At 54.7% G+C, this 19,864-nt stretch overlaps 1 long non-coding RNA gene across 1 annotated transcript; it reads right to left on the bottom strand.

Moving 5' to 3' along the window:
• Positions 1–14,571: 14,571 nt before the first annotated feature.
• LOC138681007 (uncharacterized) lies at positions 14,572–19,593 on the bottom strand. The gene is made up of 2 exons (XR_011321873.1): positions 18,071–19,593; positions 14,572–15,778 (listed from the first exon to the last, which is right to left on the bottom strand). It is a non-coding gene; the product is annotated as an uncharacterized lncRNA (long non-coding RNA).
• Between the last annotated feature and the right edge of the window lie 271 nt (positions 19,594–19,864).

Here is a 19,864-nt window from a genome sequence, read left to right as displayed (position 1 = left end):
TGGGGTCTCCTCCTGGTATATCTGGGGTCTCCTCCTGGTATATCTGGGGTCCCCTCCTGGTATATCTGGGGTCTCCTCCTGGTATATCTGGGGTCTCCTCCTGGTATATCTGGGGTCTCCTCCTGGTATATCTGGGGTCTCCTCCTGGTATATCTGGGGTCTCCTCCTCCTGGTATATCTGGGGTCTCCTCCTGGTATATCTGGGGTCTCCTCCTGGTATATCTGGGGTCTCCTCCTGGTATATCTGGGGTCTCCTCCTGGTATATCTGGGGTCTCCTCCTGGTATATCTGGGGTCTCCTCCTGGTATATCTGGGGTCTCCTCCTGGTATATCTGGGGTCTCCTCCTGGTATATCCGGGGTCCCCTCCTGGTATATCTGGGGTCCCCTCCTGGTATATCTGGGGTCTCCTCCTGCTATATCTGGGGTCCCCTCCTGGTATATCTGGGGTCTCCTCCTGCTATATCTGGGGTCTCCTCCTGGTATATCTGGGGTCCCCTCCTGGTATATCTGGGGTCTCCTCCTGGTATATCTGTGGTCTCCTGGTATATCTGGGGTCTCCTCCTGCTATATCTGGGGTCTCCTCCTGGTATATCTGGGGTCTCCTCCTGGTATATCTGGGGTCTCCTCCTGGTATATCTGGGGTCTCCTCCTGCTATATCTCGGGTCTCCTCCTGGTATATCTGGGGTCTCCTCCTGGTATATCTGGGGTCCCCTCCTGGTATATCTGGGGTCTCCTCCTGGTATATCTGAGGTCTCCTCCTGGTATATCTGGGGTCTCCTCCTGGTATATCTGGGGTCTCCTCCTCCTGGTATATCTGGGGTCTCCTCCTGGTATATCCGGGGTCTCCTCCTGGTATATCTGGGGTCCCCTCCTGGTATATCTGGGGTCTCCTCCTGCTATATCTGGGGTCTCCTCCTGCTATATCTGGGGTCCCCTCCTGGTATATCTGGGGTCTCCTCCTGCTATATCTGGGGTCCCCTCCTGGTATATCTGGGGTCTCCTCCTGGTATATCTGGGGTCCCCTCCTGGTATATCTGGGTTCTCCTCCTGGTATATCTGGGGTCTCCTGGTATATCTGGGGTCTTCTCCTGGTATATCTGGGGTCTCCTCCTGCTATATCTGGGGTCTCCTCCTGGTATATCTGGGGTCTCCTCCTGGTATATCTGGGGTCTCCTGGTATATCTGGGGTCTTCTCCTGGTATATCTGGGGTCTCCTCCTGCTATATCTGGGGTCTTCTCCTGGTATATCCGGGGTCTCCTCCTGATATATCTGGGGTCTCCTGGTATATCTGGGGTCTCCTCCTGCTATATCTGGGGTCTCCTCCTGGTATATCTGGGGTCTCCTCCTGGTATATCTGGGGTCTCCTGGTATATCTGGGGTCTTCTCCTGGTATATCTGGGGTCTCCTCCTGCTATATCTGGGGTCTCCTCCTGGTATATCCGGGGTCTCCTCCTCCTGGTATATCTGGGGTCTCCTCCTGGTATATCTGGGGTCTCCTCCTGGTATATCTGGGGTCTCCTCCTGGTATATCCGGGGTCTCCTCCTGGTATATCTGGGGTCCCCTCCTGGTATATCTGGGGTCTCCTCCTGCTATATCTGGGGTCTCCTCCTGCTATATCTGGGGTCCCCTCCTGGTATATCTGGGGTCTCCTCCTGCTATATCTGGGGTCCCCTCCTGGTATATCTGGGGTCTCCTCCTGGTATATCTGGGGTCCCCTCCTGGTATATCTGGGGTCTCCTCCTGGTATATCTGGGGTCTCCTGGTATATCTGGGGTCTTCTCCTGGTATATCTGGGGTCTCCTCCTGCTATATCTGGGGTCTCCTCCTGGTATATCTGGGGTATCCTCCTGGTATATCTGGGGTCTTCTCCTGGTATATCTGGGGTCTCCTCCTGCTATATCTGGGGTCCCCTCCTGGTATATCTGGGGTCTCCTCCTCCTGGAATATCTGGGGTCTCCTCCTGGTATATCTGGGGTCTTCTCCTGGTATATCTGGGGTCTCCTCCTGCTATATCTGGGGTCTCCTCCTGGTATATCTGGGGTCTCCTGGTATATCTGGGGTCTTCTCCTGGTATATCTGGGGTCTCCTCCTGGTATATCTGGGGTCTCCTCCTGGTATATCTGGGGTCTCCTCCTGGTATATCTGGGGTCTTCTCCTGGTATATCTGGGGTCTCCTCCTGCTATATCTGGGGTCCCCTCCTGGTATATCTGGGGTCTCCTCCTCCTGGAATATCTGGGGTCTCCTCCTGGTATATCTGGGGTCTTCTCCTGGTATATCTGGGGTCTCCTCCTCCTGGTATATCTGGGGTCTCCTCCTGGTATATCTGGGGTCTGCTCCCGCTGCGGGGGTCTCCTCCTGGTATATCTGGGGTCTCCTCCTGCTATATCTGGGGTCCCCTCCTGGTATATCTGGGGTCTCCTCCTCCTGGTATATCTGGGGTCTCCTCCTGGTATATCTGGGGTCTCCTCCTGGTATATCTGGGGTCTCCTCCTGCTATATCTGGGGTCCCCTCCTGGTATATCTGGGGTCTCCTCCTCCTGGTATATCTGGGGTCTCCTCCTGCTATATCTGGGGTCCCCTCCTGGTATATCTGGGGTCTCCTCCTCCTGGTATATCTGGGGTCTCCTCCTGCTAAATCTGGGGTCTCCTCCTGCTATATCTGGGGTCTCCTGGTATATCTGGGGTCTCCTCCTGGTATATCTGGGGTCTCCTCCTCCTGGTATATCTGGGGTCTCCTCCTGCTATATCTGGGGTCTCCTGCTATATCTGGGGTCTCCTCCTGGTATATCTGGGGTCTCCTCCTGGTATATCTGGGGTCTCCTCCTGCTATATCTGGGGTCTCCTCCTGCTATATCTGGGGTCTCCTCCTGGTATATCTGGGGTCTCCTCCTGCTATATCTGGGGTCTCCTCCTGGTATATCTGGGGTCTCCTCCTGGTATATCTGGGGTCTCCTCCTGCTATATCTGGGGTCTCCTCCTGGTATATCTGGGGTCCCCTCCTCCTGGTATATCTGGGGTCTCCTCCTGCTATATCTGGGGTCTCCTCCTGCTATATCTGGGGTCTCCTCCTGGTATATCTGGGGTCTCCTCCTGCTATATCTGGGGTCTCCTCCTGGTATATCTGGGGTCCCCTCCTCCTGGTATATCTGGGGTCTCCTCCTGCTATATCTGGGGTCTCCTCCTGGTATATCTGGGGTCTCCTCCTGGTATATCTGGGGTCTCCTCCTGGTATATCTGGGTTCTCCTCCTCCTGCTATATCTGGGGTCTCCTCCTGGTATATCTGGGGTCTCCTCCTCCTGGTATATCTGGGGTCTCCTCCTCCTGGTATATCTGGGGTCTCCTCCTCCTGGTATATCTGGGGTCTCCTCCTCCTGGTATATCTGGGGTCTCCTCCTGGTATATCTGGGGTCTCCTCCTGGTATATCTGGGGTCTCCTCCTGGTATATCTGGGGTCTCCTCCTGCTATATCTGGGGTCTCCTCCTGGTATATCTGGGGTCTCCTCCTGGTATATCTGGGGTCTCCTCCTGCTATATCTGGGGTCTCCTCCTGGTATATCTGGGGTCCCCTCCTCCTGGTATATCTGGGGTCTCCTCCTGCTATATCTGGGGTCTCCTCCTGGTATATCTGGGGTCCCCTCCTCCTGGTATATCTGGGGTCTCCTCCTGCTATATCTGGGGTCTCCTCCTCCTGGTATATCTGGGGTCTCCTCCTCCTGGTATATCTGGGGTCTCCTCCTGCTATATCCGGGGTCTCCTCCTGGTATATCCGGGGTCTCCTCCTGGTATATCTGGGGTCTCCTCCTGGTATATCTGGGGTCCCCTCCTGGTATATCTGGGGTCTCCTCCTGCTATATCTGGGGTCCCCTCCTGGTATATCTGGGGTCTCCTCCTGCTATATCTGGGGTCTCCTCCTGGTATATCTGGGGTCTCCTCCTGGTATATCTGGGGTCTCCTCCTGGTATATCTGGGGTCTCCTCCTGGTATATCTGGGGTCTCCTCCTGGTATATCTCGGGTCTCCTCCTGGTATATCTGGGGTCTCCTCCTGCTATATCTGGGGTCTCCTCCTGGTATATCTGGGGTCCCCTCCTGGTATATCTGGGGTCTCCTCCTCCTGGTATATCTGGGGTCTCCTCCTGCTATATCTGGGGTCCCCTCCTGGTATATCTGGGGTCTCCTCCTCCTGGTATATCTGGGGTCTGCTCCCGCTGCGGGGGTCTCCTCCTGGTATATCTGGGGTCCCCTCCTGGTATATCTGGGGTCTCCTCCTCCTGGTATATCTGGGGTCTCCTCCTGGTATATCTGGGGTCTCCTCCTGCTATATCTGGGGTCCCCTCCTGGTATATCTGGGGTCTCCTCCTCCTGCTATATCTGGGGTCTCCTCCTGGTATATCTGGGGTCTCCTCCTGGTATATCTGGGGTCTCCTCCTGCTATATCTGGGGTCTCCTCCTGCTATATCTGGGGTCTCCTCCTGCTATATCTGGGGTCTCCTCCTGGTATATCTGGGGTCTCCTCCTCCTGGTATATCTGGGGTCTCCTCCTGGTATATCTGGGGTCTCCTCCTGGTATATCTGGGGTCTCCTCCTGGTATATCCGGGGTCTCCTCCTGGTATATCTGGGGTCTCCTCCTGCTATATCTGGGGTCCCCTCCTGGTATATCTGGGGTCTCCTCCTCCTGGTATATCTGGGGTCTCCTCCTGCTATATCTGGGATCCCCTCCTGGTATATCTGGGGTCTCCTCCTCCTGGTATATCTGGGGTCTCCTCCTGCTATATCTGGGGTCTCCTCCTGGTATATCCGGGGTCTCCTCCTGGTATATCCGGGGTCTCCTCCTGGTATATCTGGGGTCTCCTCCTGCTATATCTGGGGTCTCCTCCTGGTATATCTGGGGTCTCCTCCTGGTATATCCGGGGTCTCCTCCTGGTATATCTGGGGTCTCCTCCTGCTATATCTGGGGTCTCCTCCTGCTATATCTGGGGTCTCCTCCTGGTATATCTGGGGTCTCCTCCTGGTATATCTGGGGTCTCCTCCTGGTATATCTGGGGTCTCCTCCTGGTATATCTGGGGTCTCCTCCTGGTATATCTGGGGTCTCCTCCTGGTATATCTGGGGTCTCCTCCTGGTATATCTGGGGTCTCCTCCTCCTGGTATATCTGGGATCTCCTCCTGGTATATCTGGGGTCTCCTCCTCCTGGTATATCTGGGGTCTCCTCCTGGTATATCTGGGGTCTCCTCCTGCTATATCTGGGGTCTCCTCCTGGTATATCTGGGGTCTCCTCCTGCTATATCTGGTGTCTCCTCCTGCTATATCTGGTGTCTCCTCCTGCTATATCTGGGGTCTCCTCCTGCTATATCTGGGGTCTCCTCCTGCTATATCTGGGGTCTCCTCCTGGTATATCTGGGGTCTCCTCCTGGTATATCTGGGGTCTCCTCCTGGTATATCTGGGGTCTCCTCCTGGTATATCTGGGGTCTCCTCCTGCTATATCTGGGGTCCCCTCCTCCTGGTATATCTGGGGTCTCCTCCTGGTATATCTGGGGTCTCCTCCTGGTATATCTGGGGTCTCCTCCTGGTATATCTGGGGTCTCCTCCTGGTGTATCTGTGGTCTTCTCCTGGTATATCCGGGGTCTCCTCCTGCTATATCTGGGGTCTCCTCCTGGTGTATCTGGGGTCTCCTCCTGCTATATCTGGGGTCTCCTCCTGGTATATCTGGGGTCTCCTCCTGGTATATCTGGGGTCTCCTCCTGGTATATCTGAGGTCTCCTCCTGGTATATCTGGGGTCTCCTCCTGCTATATCTGGGGTCTCCTCCTGCTATATCTGGGGTCTCCTCCTGGTATATCTGAGGTCTCCTCCTGGTATATCTGGGGTCTCCTCCTGGTATATCTGGGGTCTTCTCCTGGTATATCTGGGGTCCCCTCCTGGTATATCTGGGGTCCCCTCCTGCTATATCTGGGGTCTTCTCCTGGTATATCTGGGGTCTTCTCCTGGTATATCTGGGGTCTCCTCCTGCTATATCTGGGGTCCCCTCCTGGTATATCTGGGGTCCCCTCCTGGTATATCTGGGGTCTCCTCCTGGTATATCTGGGGTCTCCTGGTATATCTGGGGTCTTCTCCTGGTATATCTGGCGTCCCCTCCTGCTATATCTGGGGTCTTCTCCTGGTATATCTGGGGTCTTCTCCTGGTATATCTGGGGTCTCCTCCTGCTATATCTGGGGTCCCCTCCTGGTATATCTGGGGTCTCCTCCTGGTATATCTGGGGTCTCCTGGTATATCTGGGGTCTTCTCCTGGTATATCTGGGGTCTCCTCCTGCTATATCTGGGGTCTCCTCCTGGTATATCTGGGGTCTCCTCCTCCTGGTATATCTGGGATCTCCTCCTGCTATATCTGGGGTCTCCTCCTCCTGGTATATCCGGGGTCTCCTCCTCCTGGTATATCTGGGGTCTCCTCCTGGTATATCTGGGGTCTCCTCCTCCTGCTATATCTGGGGTCTCCTCCTGGTATATCTGGGGTCTCCTCCTGGTATATCTGGGGTCTCCTCCTGGTATATCTGGGGTCTCCTCCTGGTATATCTGGGGTCTCCTCCTCCTGGTATATCTGGGATCTCCTCCTGGTATATCCGGGGTCTCCTCCTCCTGGTATATCTGGGGTCTCCTCCTGGTATATCTGGGGTCTCCTCCTGGTATATCCGGGGTCTCCTCCTGGTATATCTGGGGTCTCCTCCTGCTATATCTGGGGTCTCCTCCTGGTATATCTGGGGTCTCCTCCTGGTATATCTGGGGTCTCCTCCTGGTATATCTGGGGTCTCCTCCTGCTATATCTGGGGTCTCCTCCTGCTATATCTGGGGTCTCCTCCTGCTATATCTGGGGTCTCCTCCTGCTATATCTGGGGTCTCCTCCTGCTATATCTGGGGTCTCCTCCTGGTATATCTGGGGTCTCCTCCTGGTATATCCGGGGTCTCCTCCTGGTATATCTGGGGTCTCCTCCTGGTATATCTGGGGTCTCCTCCTGGTATATCCGGGGTCTCCTCCTGGTATATCTGGGGTCCCCTCCTCCTGGTATATCTGTGGTCTCCTCCTCCTGCTATATCTGGGGTCTCCTCCTGCTATATCTGGGGTCTCCTCCTGGTATATCTGGGGTCCCCTCCTCCTGGTATATCTGGGGTCTCCTCCTGGTATATCTGGGTTCTCCTCCTGGTATATCTGGGGTCTCCTCCTGCTATATCTGGGGTCTCCTCCTGGTATATCTGGGGTCTCCTACTGGTATATCTGTGGTCCCCTCCTGGTATATCTGGGGTCTCCTCCTGGTATATCTGGGGTCTCCTCCTGGTATATCTGGGGTCTCCTCCTGGTATATCTGGGGTCTCCTCCTGCTATATCTGGGGTCTCCTCCTGGTATATCTGGGGTCTCCTCCTGGTATATCTGGGGTCTCCTCCTGGTATATCTGGGGTCTCCTCCTGGTATATCTGGGGTCTCCTCCTGGTATATCCGGGGTCTCCTCCTCCTGGTATATCTGGGGTCTCCTCCTGGTATATCCGGGGTCTCCTCCTCCTGGTATATCCGGGGTCTCCTCCTCCTGGTATATCTGGGGTCTCCTCCTCCTGGTATGTCTGGGGTCCCCTCCTGGTATATCCGGGGTCTCCTCCTACTGGTATATCTGGGGTCTCCTCCTGGTATATCTGGGGTCTCCTCCTGGTATATCCGGGGTCTCCTCCTCCTGGTATATCTGGGGTCTCCTCCTGGTATATCCGGGGTCTCCTCCTCCTGGTATATCCGGGGTCTCCTCCTCCTGGTATATCTGGGGTCTCCTCCTCCTGGTATATCTGGGGTCCCCTCCTGGTATATCCGGGGTCTCCTCCTACTGGTATATCTGGGGTCTCCTCCTGGTATATCCGGGGTCTCCTCCTCCTGGTATATCTGGGGTCTCCTCCTGGTATATCTGGGGTCTCCTCCTCCTGGTATATCTGGGGTCTCCTCCTGGTATATCTGGGGTCTCCTCCTCCTGGTATATCTGGGGTCTCCTCCTCCTGGTATATCTGGGGTCTCCTCCTCCTGGTATATCTGTGGTCTTCTCCTGGTATATCTGGGGTCTCCTCCTCCTGGTATATCTGGGGTCACCTCCTCCTGGTATATCTGGGGTCTCCTCCTGCTATATCTGGGGTCTCCTCCTGGTATATCTGGCGTCTCCTCCTGGTATATCTGGGGTCTCCTCCTGGTATATCTGGGGTCTCCTCCTGCTATATCTGGGGTCTCCTCCTGGTATATCTGGGGTCTCCTCCTGGTATATCTGGGGTCTCCTCCTGGTATATCTGGGGTCTCCTCCTGGTATATCTGGGGTCTCCTCCTGGTATATCTGGGGTCCCCTCCTGGTATATCTGGGGTCTCCTCCTGGTATATCCGGGGTCTCCTCCTGGTATATCCGGGGTCTCCTCCTGGTATATCTGGGGTCTCCTCCTGGTATATCTGGGGTCTCCTCCTGGTATATCTGGGGTCTCCTCCTGGTATATCTGGGGTCCCCTCCTGGTATATCTGGGGTCTCCTCCTGGTATATCCGTGGTCTCCTCCTGGTATATCCGGGGTCTCCTCCTGGTATATCCGGGGTCTCCTCCTGGTATATCTGGGGTCTCCTCCTGCTATATCTGTGGTCTCCTCCTGCTATATCTGGGGTCTCCTCCTGGTATATCTGGGGTCCCCTCCTGGTATATCTGGGGTCTCCTCCTCCTGGTATATCTGGGGTCTCCTCCTGGTATATCTGGGGTCTCCTCCTGGTATATCTGGGGTCTCCTCCTCCTGGTATATCTGGGGTCTCCTCCTGGTATATCTGGGGTCTCCTCCTGGTATATCTGGGGTCTCCTCCTGGTATATCTGGGGTCTCCTCCTGGTATATCTGGGGTCTCCTCCTGGTATATCTGGGGTCTCCTCCTGGTATATCTGGGGTCTCCTCCTGGTATATCTGGGGTCTCCTCCTGGTATATCTGGGGTCCCCTCCTGCTATATCTGGGGTCTCCTCCTCCTGGTATATCTGGGGTCTCCTCCTCCTGGTATATCTGGGGTCTCCTCCTGGTATATCTGGGGTCTCCTCCTGGTATATCTGGGGTCTCCTCCTGGTATATCTGGGGTCCCTTCCTGCTATATCTGGGGTCTCCTTCTGGTATATCCGGGGTCTCCTCCTCCTGGTATATCTGGGGTCTCCTCCTCCTGGTATATCTGGGGTCTCCTCCTCCTGGTATATCTGGGGTCTCCTCCTCCTGGTATATCTGGGGTCTCCTCCTCCTGGTATATCTGGGGTCTCCTCCTGGTATATCCGGGGTCTCCTCCTCCTGGTATATCTGGGGTCTCCTCCTCCTGGTATATCTGGGGTCTCCTCCTCCTGGTATATCCGGGTTCTCCTCCTGGTATATCTGGGGTCTCCTCCTGGTATATCTGGGGTCTCCTCCTGGTATATCTGGGGTCTCCTCCTGGTATATCTGGGGTCTCCTCCTCCTGGTATATCTGGGGTCTCCTCCTCCTGGTATATCCGGGGTCTCCTCCTCCTGGTATATCCGGGGTCTCCTCCTCCTGGTATATCTGGGGTCCCCTCCTGGTATATCTGGGGTCTCCTCCTCCTGGTATATCTGGGGTCCCCTCCTGGTATATCTGGGGTCTCCTCCTCCTGGTATATCTGGGGTCTCCTCCTGGTATATCTGGGGTCTCCTCCTGGTATATCTGGGGTCTCCTCCTGCTATATCTGGGGTCTCCTCCTGGTATATCTGGGGTCTCCTCCTCCTGGTATATCTGGGGTCTCCTCCTCCTGGTATATCCGGGGTCTCCTCCTCCTGGTATATCCGGGGTCTCCTCCTCCTGGTATATCTGGGGTCCCCTCCTGGTATATCTGGGGTCTCCTCCTCCTGGTATATCTGGGGTCCCCTCCTGGTATATCTGGGGTCTCCTCCTCCTGGTATATCCGGGGTCTCCTCCTCCTGGTATATCCGGGGTCTCCTCCTCCTGGTATATCTGGGGTCCCCTCCTGGTATATCTGGGGTCTCCTCCTCCTGGTATATCTGGGGTCTCCTCCTCCTGGTATATCTGGGGTCTCCTCCTGGTATATCCGGGGTCTCCTCCTGGTATATCTGGGGTCTCTTCCTGGTATATCTGGGGTCTCCTCCTGGTATATCCGGGGTCTTCTCCTCCTGGTATATCCGGGGTCTCCTCCTGGTATATCTGGGGTCTCCTCCTGGTATATCTGGGGTCTCCTCTTGGTATATCTGGGGTCTCCTCCTCCTGGTATATCTGGGGTCTTCTCCTGGTATATCCGGGGTCTTCTCCTGGTATATCCGGGGTCTTCTCCTGGTATATCTGGGGTCTCCTCCTGGTATATCTGGGGTCCCCTCCTGGTATATCTGGGGTCTTCTCCTGGTATATCTGGGGTCTCCTCCTGGTATATCTGGGGTCCCCTCCTGGTATATCTGGGGTCTCCTCCTGGTATATCTGGGGTCTCCTCCTGGTATATCTGGGGTCTCCTCCTGGTATATCTGGGGTCTCCTCCTCCTGGTATATCTGGGGTCTCCTCCTGGTATATCTGGGGTCTCCTCCTGGTATATCTGGGGTCTCCTCTTGGTATATCTGGGGTCTCCTCCTGGTATATCTGTGGTCTCCTCCTGGTATATCCGGGGTCTCCTCCTGGTATATCCGGGGTCTCCTCCTGGTATATCTGGGGTCTCCTCCTCCTGGTATATCTGGGGTCTCCTCCTCCTGGTATATCTGGGATCTTCTCCTGGTATATCCGGGGTCTCCTCCTGGTATATCTGGGGTCTCCTCCTCCTGGTATATCTGGGGTCTTCTCCTGGTATATCTGGGGTCTCCTCCTGGTATATCTGGGGTCCCCTCCTGGTATATCTGGGGTCTCCTCCTCCTGGTATATCTGGGGTCTTCTCCTGGTATATCTGGGGTCTCCTCCTGGTATATCCGGGGTCTCCTCCTCCTGGTATATCTGGGGTCTCCTCCTGGTATATCTGGGGTCTCCTCCTCCTGGTATATCTGGGGTCTCCTCCTCCTGGTATATCTGGGGTCTCCTCCTCCTGGTATATCTGGGGTCTTCTCCTCCTGGTATATCTGGGGTCTCCTCCTGGTATATCCGGGGTCTTCTCCTCCTGGTATATCCGGGGTCTCCTCCTGGTATATCTGGGGTCTCCTCCTGGTATATCTGGGGTCTCCTCCTGGTATATCCGGGGTCTTCTCCTCCTGGTATATCCGGGGTCTCCTCCTGGTATATCTGGGGTCTCCTCCTGGTATATCTGGGGTCTCCTCCTCCTGGTATATCTGGGGTCTTCTCCTCCTGGTATATCTGGGGTCTCCTCCTGGTATATCTGGGGTCTTCTCCTCCTGGTATATCCGGGGTCTCCTCCTCCTGGTATATCTGGGGTCTCCTCCTCCTGGTATATCTGGGGTCTTCTCCTGGTATATCTGGGGTCCCCTCCTGGTATATCTGGGGTCTCCTCCTCCTGGTATATCTGGGGTCTTCTCCTGGTATATCCGGGGTCTCCTCCTGGTATATCTGGGGTCTCCTCCTCCTGGTATATCTGGGGTCTTCTCCTGGTATATCTGGGGTCTTCTCCTGGTATATCTGGGGTCTCCTCCTGGTATATCTGGGGTCTCCTCCTCCTGGTATATCTGGGGTCTTCTCCTGGTATATCTGGGGTCTCCTCCTCCTGGTATATCTGGGGTCTTCTCCTGGTATATCCGGGGTCTCCTCCTGGTATATCCGGGGTCTCCTCCTGGTATATCTGGGGTCTCCTCCTGGTATATCTGGGGTCTCCTCCTGGTTTATCTGGGGTCTCCTCCTGGTATATCTGGGGTCTCCTCCTGGAATCTTTGGTGGTCCCCTCCTGGGAAGGTCTTGGGGTCTCCTGGTATGTCTAGGGGTCCCCTCCTGTGGAATGGAGCCTGGTCCCCTTTTTGTGAGTTTAAGGGTCTTCTCCTCGCCTGCTGCTGCTTTGTGTGGGAAGCTCCTCTTAGGCTACATTCACATTTGCGTTGCGTCGGGCGCAACCGCGGCGATGCATGCGTCATGCGCCCCTATAGAGTGTGTGGTCATGAATGGAGTGTGAGTGAAGAGTGTGGTTGGATGGAGTGTGAGTGAAGAGTGTGGTTGGATGGAGTGTGAGTGAAGAGTGTGGTTGGATGGAGTGTGAGTGAAGAGTGTGTGGTTGATGGATGGAGTGTGAGTGAAGAGTGTGGTTGATGGATGGAGTGTGAGTGAAGAGTGTGTGGTTATGAATGGAGTGTGAGTGAAGAGTGTGTGGTTATGAATGGAGTGTGAGTGAAGAGTGTGGTTGATGGATGGAGTGTGAGTGAAGAGTGTGTGGTTATGAATGGAGTGTGAGTGAAGAGTGTGTGGTTATGAATGGAGTGTGAGTGAAGAGTGTGGTTGATGGATGGAGTGTGAGTGAAGAGTGTGTGGTTATGAATGGAGTGTGAGTGAAGAGTGTGGTTATGAATGGAGTGTGAGTGAAGAGTGTGGTTGATGGATGGAGTGTGAGTGAAGAGTGTGGTTGATGGATGGAGTGTGAGTGAAGAGTGTGTGGTTATGAATGGAGTGTGAGTTAAGAGTGTGTGGTTATGAATGGAGTGTGAGTGAAGAGTGTGGTTGGATGGAGTGTGAGTGAAGAGTGTGTGGTTATGGATGGAGTGTGAGTGAAGAGTGTGTGGTTGATGGATGGAGTGTGAGTGAAGAGTGTGTGGTTATGAATGGAGTGTGAGTGAAGTGTGTGTGGTTATGAATGGAGTGTGAGTGAAGAGTGTGTGGTTATGAATGGAGTGTGAGTGAAGAGTGTGTGGTTGATGGATGGAGTGTGAGTGAAGAGTATGTGGTTGATGAATGGAGTGTGAGTGAAGAGTGTGTGTTATGAATGGAGTGTGAGTGAAGAGTGTATAGTTGATGGATGGAGTGTGAGTGAAGAGTGTGTGGTTGATTGATGGAGTGTGAGTGAAGAGTGTGTGGTCATGAATGGAGTGTGAGTGAAGAGTGTGTGGTTGATGGATGGAGTGTGAGTGAAGAGTGTGTGGTTGATGGATGGAGTGTGAGTGAAGAGTGTGGTTATGGATGGAGCGTGAGTGAAGAGTGTGTGGTTTATGAATGGAGCATGTGTGAAGAGTGTGCGTGTATACAAGGGAAGGTGAGCACAATACCAGGACACGCTGCCATGACTCGGGTAACATTGCAGTGAGACGCTTGTGCTTTATTAGAACTCTGTAGAGATCTGGGGAAACACTGAATGAATCGTCCGCTACATGCTGAATAATAAAGTGCGCGGTGTGAACAGGCCTGAAGAGTCCCAGCCGGACGAGACAGACTGCAGAGACCCGTGTGTCGTAACCAGTGCCTTCCCCCGTCCCACCACTCCGTAATAAAAGATACCAACAATCCTGGATGGGTTGAACAGGTCGGTCACAGTTTTATTAATTGCAAAGTAGAGAAGGGCAATTACACATCGCGACGCACTCATTGCTGAAGGCCCCAGCCGACGACCGCTGGGCCAGCAAGCCGATGAGAGGTTACGAACCTTTGCCCCCCTCTACCTACCGCCACTGTGACGTATATAAAAGAACCTCAAAATCTTTTTTTTTTTTTTTTTTTTTAAATTTAAAATTCAAAACATTTTAACAGTAATTGCACAGCACATTTATCAATTTATAAGGGAGGGAGGGTGGGACAACAGCTTCCAAGGGTCAACCGGGGAGAAAGAGGGAGAACCTGGCCCGGTCACTGGAATTTAACCCCTGAGGGTGTGGCCTGACTCACCTCCTCTCCCCGGTTGGTCCGCTGGGCGTCCCAATCATGACCTCACCTGGGGAGGTAGTGGGAGGGGGGAATTGGGCACTGCACTGATTTCCCCTCTAGCTATCCCTTAGGGGCTCTGCAGTCAGAGGCACGTTCCTTATACAGTACCGTGCCTACCAGACTGCAGAGACCCGTGTGTCGTAACCAGTGCCTTCCCCCGTCCCACCACTCCGTAATAAAAGATACCAACAATCCTGGATGGGTTAAACAGGTCGGTCACAGTTTTATTAATTGCAAAGTAGAGAAGGGCAATTACACATCGCGACGCACTCATTGCTGAAGGCCCCAGCCGACGACCGCTGGGCCAGCAAGCCGATGAGAGGTTACGAACCTTTGCCCCCCTCTACCTACCGCCACGGAGGATCATGTGTATGACCTACACAAGACTCCGACCCCCACACAACATCATTAGAGCCTGTTCAACACCATCCCGCAAACCCTCCAAGAATATGTCCAGTCCGATGTCCGTGAGGTGGATGCCATCTGGTCTCAGCAAAGCAAAATTGTTCCCTTCTAACTTCTGGTGTCGAACCACAATGCCGTAATTTTCTCTCACAAACTTCGACATCTTTGTGTTATTCCTTTTTCTTGCGTTTTCGATGGCTTTTACGTCCTTAGCTCCGTGCCAGACCGCTCGAGGTATTATCTCTGACCACACCACCACCATATCTGGTAATAAACAGACAAACCGCTCGATGTCCGTTGACATTACTGTGTACAGCTCGGCCCCTTTCCGCTTGCCCAAATCATTGCCTCCGGCATGTAGCACCAGAACCACCGGCCCCTTGGCCTTCTTAGCGATGTCGACCAACTCCGGGAAGATCTGACGCCACCGAAGCCCTCTGACGCCTCTCCAGTTGACTTCCAAATTCGGGAAGCCAAAATTGGTTCCCCCCGTCCTGAGTTTGGCCCTTTTGCACGCCCAGTAGACAAAAGAATGCCCCACTACCCAAACTGTGGGCTTAAAGCTGCCTGGAAGAGACAAGAAGTGTTAGAGCAGGTCTGGTCTTATGTATCTTGCAAAGCATGCGGATTTCCAGCGGCCCATTCTCTGCACCTCGACTTCCGATACCCCCGCTCTAGCTGCTTCGGTCGCCGCCCCTATTCGGAATGAATGTGTCCCATATTCCTTTGGAGCCACGCCGAGTGCCTCTAGGCACTGTCTAAAAATCGCTTGAAATTGATATTTAGTAAGAGGGGACCCGTCGGTGTGTGAAAGGAGGAATCTACCCGGATGTCTTACTAGCGCATAGTTTTTAACTATTTTTACGGGGCATATAGGGCCGCCTGACGCCTTGACCAATACCCATGTCCCCCTCCCGCTGGGGTCGCACTTGGATCTCCGTACTCTAATGCGCAGAGCTTCGCTGCATATGACGAGGTCTTCATTGATTAAGCCGCCTATTGATGCTGTTTTTGACTGGGGCACTAATTCGCTGATGCGAAGTGCCCCGAAGAAGGCGATTGCGAACGCTGCGGATATCAGCGTTGCCTCGTATTGTGATTTGCACACCGATGAAGAAATTGCAATTATGTCGGCCAGCAGCCTTAAGGAAACTGGGCGTCGGCATTCCTGACTAGGTTGCAACCTTCTCCAGCCTTTAACGGCTTGTTTGATGAAAAAATATTTGGTTACGTCCACCTACCCCAGCAGCTGAAAGAAGAATGCTATTCCCGACAGATGACGTTGCGCTAATGTCCCTGACGCACCTCCCTGCCTGAGCTTTTCTAAAAGTTCTACTAGGACGTCGCATCTCGTCCGGTTGCACCTATCGACTGGTCTTCCTTGCGTTAGCGAGCACCACTCCTCCCACGCCTTACCGTAAACCTGCCAAGTCGCCGGTGTCACCGAAGCGCGGATCAAGGGCATCAATGATTGGCCACCATGTCCAAGAGAGAAGGAGGACACCGCAGGCCCGACGTTCGCGCCCTGGGGAGGAAGAGTTTGAATGCCTGCCAATCGGAAAATAACAAAGAGTTAACAATTTTATCATCGACAGTCGCCGTAAATCTGGCCCGGCACCAGATGTTGTGCTTCAGGCATAATAGTGCTAGGCGGCGCAACAGCGCGAGTACCGGCTGAGAAGAAGAGGACATGCTGTTTAGGGCTTTTGCTGTTCTCAGCTGTTTTGTTGTAAATCTGATGTTTGTATTTTCCAATTGGGCACCCCATAGCTCGACTGATGTTACTATTGCCAAAATTTCCACCAGTGCTGGGTCACGGCCCCTTGCGGCCGTGGTCCATAGTTCAGGCCATTGGCCTTTGCACCACTGGTTTTTGTATATCGCCGCGAAACCATCAGTAATATTTCCACCAACCTTCAAGTCTAAATCTTTGCTTGGCGTCTCCTGCGCCATAACGCATGTATGCCCATTGTAGGACTCCAGGAATGTCCTCCAGACCAGCAAGTCTGCCTTCAGGGAACGGTTTAGCCTAATTCTGTGGCTCGGCTGGGCTATGCCCTTGGTTGCCAGTGATAGTCGGCGTGAAAACGCTCTGCCCGCCGGCATTACACGACAGGCAAAGTTGAGCAATCCTAGCAGGGACTGCATCTGCTGCAGGGTAACTTTTTTTGCTTCGTAGCAATTTTTAACCATTTGCAGAGTTTTTTGCAGCTTATCAGCTGGTAATCGAAACACCATTGCATTGGTGTCTATTTCAATACCGAGGAAAGGCAAAACGTTACAAGGGCCGACTGTTTTATCCGGTGAAAGTGGTACCCCAAATTTTTTGGCTAAAAACTTAAACTTTTGGAGAAGAAAGGAGCAGAGTCTGGAGTCCCCGGGACCGACGAACAAAAAATCGTCGAGGTAGTGAATCGTTGAGTTGCTACCAGTTTCGTATCGTAATACCCAGTCTAGGAAGGTGCTGAAAAGCTCGAAGTAATGACAGGAAATGGAGCAGCCCATTGGTAGGCACATATCAAAGTAAAATAGCCTGTCCACCTCACAGCCTAATAAATGAAAACATTCCGGGTGAACGGGCAAAAGGCGGAAGGCTGACTCTATGTCGGATTTCGCCAGCAGGGCACCGGGCCCGGCTGCGCGCACGAGCTCGACCGCCCTGTCAAAAGAAGAGTAGGTTACGGACGAGTCTTCCGCGGGTATTGCGTCGTTAACCGATGCGCCTTTTGGGTAGGAAAGGTGATGTATTAGCCGATATTTTCCTGGCTCCTTTTTGGGAACAATACCTAAAGGCGAGATTCTGAGATTTTTAAATGGCAACGAACTAAAAGGTCCCGCCATCCTGCCCAGCTCAACTTCTTTTTGGATTTTTTGCTGTAAAATATCAGGGAATTCGCGTGCCGATTTTAAATTATTTGCAATAGTTGGCGAGGGGCTGGGTTTGAAAGGGATATAAAAACCGTGTTTAAAACCGAAATATAGTTGTTCTGCCGCTTCTTTATTGGGATAACGGCTTAGCCATGGGCCCATTGCGGTTACGTTCACCGGGGTTAGACCTCGCAGGTGCTCTATTTGACTGGCGGGTACATCTGGCCGCAGGGTGTCCACCTCCGCAGGAGGAGCATTCGTGTCTATATTTACAGGACCCTTGGAAACGGCAGTATCCATCGTTAAACAGTAAGCAGGCCCCAGGTCCGCGTGCGACCACTGTGTTCTGGCCTGCTGCTGTTGAGTGATAAGTGGTCGCTGCCGAAAAGAGGGGCTGCTTTTGGGACAACATCAGTCGTAACCAAACGTCCGTCGCTTTCACCCCCCAGCCCAAGTCTGGTTGCATGGCCAACCGCCTGCGGAACTCCTCGTCGTACCGTTTCCATGCCGCCCCGCTGTGACACTTATATGAATTATATATTAGATCTTGGTAAATAAATAATTCGGAACAACGCTCTGGGTGCTTTTGGCCCATTATACATCCGAGAACCGCGAAGGCCTGGAGCCAGTTATTCATTGTTTGAGCTATTTTTGGTTTGCTCCTATCTTGCAACCGCTCGCCAATCCTCCTTTCCTTGTCTACGGACTGTTGGTCGGCCGATATCAGTGACCATATATCCACATAACCATTTTCCCAAATTTTTTGCTTTGTCTCCAAGTCAACATGCGCTCCCAGTGGGCTAACTCCACAGAAAAATGCATCCTTGTGCAGACTAGCTGCTTGGGTGGTGCTAGCATCAGTTGGTACGCCTGGGCGTGTCAACTGCTGAACTAGGGTCTTAATAGCGGCCGCCAGCTCGCTTTCTCCCACATTTTGCATTGTAGAATGTTCACCAACATCAAAGAACTCACCGCTGTCAGATGCCGGCCGAGTGTCTCCGGACGGAGGTACTCTGGCTCCTGCCGTGGCGCTGTCCTGGTGCTGGCCGCCCGCCCAGGAGGATGAAGATGGCAGGCCAGCGGCCAGCGCCGTGGCACGGGGATGTATTCTAGTCTGGTGCCGAGCGTCCCCTGGAGAGGGAGGTGCTCCGGCGTCAGTTGTCTCCATGGTTCGGTGCTGGCTGGTGGACCGGGGAGGTACGTATGGTGTGTCTCCCTGTGCGTCAGCCCAGGACGGAGCTCGGTGCTGGCTGGTGGACCGGGGAGGTACGTATGGCATGTCTCCCCGTGCGTCAGCCAATGAAGGAGCACGTGACGGATGAGATCTGTCGTGTGCTCGATGATGAGAGGCTATTGGGGCTCCGATCTCTGCCTGGTCGGTAACGGGGGGTGTCAGTGTCTGTTCCCACCGGGTACCCGCTCTGGGTGTCCGGTGAGACCGCCGTCTTTCGGCGTGTGACCGGTACCGCCCGTTGTGACTCCCCGATGTTTCTGAACCGGTTGTGGATGGCGAACGCCATCTGGAGGAGCGGGATCTGTGGTGGCTCCTGCGTGAGTGGTGTCGGCGTCTGGAGTGGGAATGGCGACAGCTAGAGGGACAGCGGGAACGGTGGCGGGAATCTACTGATGAGGGTGAGGACGATCTGCGGCATCTATGTCTGCGATCGCCCTGTCTAGGGGTTGTGTTAGGTGCATGCACCTCGGGAGTAAGGGGGAAGTTATCTTGGCCACGGGGCGTGAGTGGCGGTGCAGGGGGTAGAGACGGGGAAGGTGCAGAGACTATTAGGCTGGAACCGCAGGGTGAGCGCAACAGGGCGGGGACTGATAGGAAACTGTCTGCAATTAGCGTTTGGGAGCATGGGGGTGTTGGCGGCGCGTAATTTATTGCAGCTGTGTTAGTGTTTGGTGCGACTGTGTGCGTGTTTGGTGCGTACATTCCTGGCTGCGGAGCGTGCTGGCTGGTCTGAATAGACCAGTCATCACGCTCCGCGGCCGTGTTCGTGGCTCTGGCCCCCGACCGCCGCCCGCCTCCCCGCACAGGCAACGCTGATGTGCCTGCTGGGGGGACGCGGTGGGCCAGGGGTGGGCTGGCCAGAGGTCCAAAGTGAGGGACCTGGCTCGGGGAGCTTGTGAGGGCCGTGTTTGAGGCGCCCCCCCGGCCAATTTGGCGGGTTGGGGCCCCGCCGCTGTTAGTGGGCGGTGCTTGGCAGTCCCAAGCCGGCATCAGGGAGAGGGGATTCCCTGACGCTGCCGGGGACCTGCGGTATGCCTGGGCCGGCTGCCCCCCGGTCCCCTTAAGCGGCTGGCGCGCCACCGAGGGGACCGAGGCGGCGGGCGGCCCCCTGCTTGCTCCTGCACTGGAGGAAGTGGGGCCGGAAGTGGGCGTGTCCTGCCCGGCCCGCACTGCACTATGGGAGGCAGGGCGGGCCTGCATAACATGGGAGGGCGGCGGATGATGTGCTAAGCGCGCCGGGCCCCGGGTTTCAGAGCGGGGACAGGAAGTGCCCGGGGCCCGGACGCGATCGGCGCATGGAGCCGGCACCCGGCACCGGCGGGCCGCGGCGCCAGGGGCAAGCGCCGAGACCTCCGCCGCGCATCCCGGCGCCACACGTGGGGCAGAAGCACGGCGACCTGGCAGCGCCGGCTCCCCCCCAACACGTAGGCGCACGGGAGGACGGGAGGACCGCCCCGAACGTCTGCCCCGGGGCGCCGCTGCGGCCCGGTCAGCCGGAGCGCCAGGGGCTAGCAGCTGGAGCCCCGAAGGAC

This window comes from Ranitomeya imitator, chromosome 5 (genome assembly GCF_032444005.1).
Source record: "Ranitomeya imitator isolate aRanImi1 chromosome 5, aRanImi1.pri, whole genome shotgun sequence".
Taxonomy (NCBI): domain Eukaryota; kingdom Metazoa; phylum Chordata; class Amphibia; order Anura; family Dendrobatidae; genus Ranitomeya; species Ranitomeya imitator.
This window is presented reverse-complemented; position numbering and strand designations above follow the sequence as displayed.